Here is a 2,097-nt window from a genome sequence, read left to right as displayed (position 1 = left end):
CATTGCTATCTGTTTATCAATAAAATTTTAAAAAAAATAAAAAATAAAAAATATTCAAATAACGGAACTTAACAAAAAAAGGGTATACAGATGAATGTCCATTTTGTATCTGTGTATTCAAAATGGTTAGGATAGGTATATAGTTGCATTCTCTTAATGAATAGAGTGACTTGTTCAAATAGTGTTTGTAAATAGGATATCATGTCCTCATCTTGTACAGCAATTAACCACTAAGAAGAATGTATACAATGTGTTAATTATTGAAACTGTCCTACCGATTTGCTTTGAAACTGCCTCATTGCTATTTGTTTCTCAATAAAATTGTGGGGCAGGGGGGAGAAGCAGGTCTTGGGAAAGTTTTCTTCCTGAGCATCCTTACAAGGCCAGAAGAAAAATAAATAGCTTAAGTTCATGTCGCTGCCCAGTGCCACTCCACTGAGGACACATTTGCAACACCATGATGGTGAGTCTGGGCCATCCTCACTGACCACTTGTGGCCCCGTGTCACTCATGGTGTTTACTAAATCTCATGATGCCCTGGAAAGCAAACCTTGTGAATCCATTGAACACACTGAGGCTGCTGTGACAGAACAATTAAAAACACTGGTGATATACTATTGAAAGAAAATTCCAGAAGGGTGAGAATGATGGGAAAAGGATGATCAAATCAACAGGGGCCTGTGTTTAGGAGGATAGTAGTTAACTGTTGTTCTTGTAATGGCGGTAGTATTGTAATAATTTTGAAGAATTTAGTCATTTACCATTATTTCATTGACCCATAATAAAAGCAACACATTGGATGAATGAATAAGTGAACTGATTAAATGTTGTAGAAACATACTTGCGATAGGAAAAACTTGCGGTCAGCCAATGGGATCTGTTAGTATTGTGAATTAAAAATTTAATACGAAAAAAATATATTTTGTGTACAAGAAACACCTTTAACCCATAAAGAAATTCATAGGCTGAAAGTCAAAGAATGGATAACAATACTATATATTCCAGGGGCTCAGAAAAAAAGCAAGGGTAGCTATCCTGTTTACAAACAATCTGAACTTCAAACCAAGGATGAAATAATGAGACAAAGAAAGTCTCTACATATTGGTTAGAGGAAAAATTCAAGAGGAAGAGATAACATTCATAAATATGTGTGCACCAAATATGGGAGCACCAAACTATATAAGACAAATTTTAATGGACATGAAATTTCTAATAACCAATATCACAATCTTAATAGGGAAACTTAACAACTCCTTATCTCAAAAAGATAGGTCAAGCAGACAAAAAATTAGTAAAGAGGTAGCAGAACTGACCTAAACCTTTGAACAAATGGACTTAATGGACATATATAGAGTGTTCCACCCAACAATGTCTGAGGACACATTCTTTTCAGCTGCATATGGGATGTTCTGTAAAATACATCACACACTAGTCCATAGGTTATGCTTAAGTAAATGCAAGAAAAGAGAAATTATCTCATGCATATTATCTGACCACAGTGCAGTAAAACTGGAAATTAATGACCAAAAACTCCATAAACATGGAAATTAAATAACACCCTCCTCTTTGACCAATGGGTTTCAGATCAAATGAAACAATATCTACAATCAAAATTCAAACACAACTTACCAGAATTTGTGTGGTTCAATAAAAGCAGTTCTCAGAGGGAAATTTATAGTGGTGAACTCACACAGAATGAGAATAAATGAATATCCTAATAATGTACCTCAACTTTTCAGAAAAAGAAGAGCAAGCCAAGACCAAAGCCCAAAGACAGAAAAAGTTATAAAGATCAGAACAAAAATAATATAATTGAGAAAAAGAAAACAATACGAAGAATTAATGAAACAAAAGGCTGGTTCTTTGAAAGATTAAATAAAATTGATAAACTCCTAGCCAACGTTATCAAAAAGAGAAAAGAGGGGCTGGGGAGATGGCTGAGTAGAATAAGCACTTTCCTGGCAAGCACAAGGGTCTTGAGTTCAATCCTCACTTCTGCAAAATAAAGAAAAAGAAAAAGAAAAAAACCCAAATACAAGCAATGAGGAAAGAAAATGATGACATTAACACAGATTTTGTGAAATTCAGAAGACCGTC

This window comes from Octodon degus, unplaced genomic scaffold (assembly GCF_000260255.1).
Source record: "Octodon degus isolate 3935 unplaced genomic scaffold, OctDeg1.0 scaffold00003, whole genome shotgun sequence".
Taxonomy (NCBI): Eukaryota; Metazoa; Chordata; class Mammalia; order Rodentia; family Octodontidae; genus Octodon; species Octodon degus.
Note: the sequence above shows the minus strand (reverse complement) of the source record.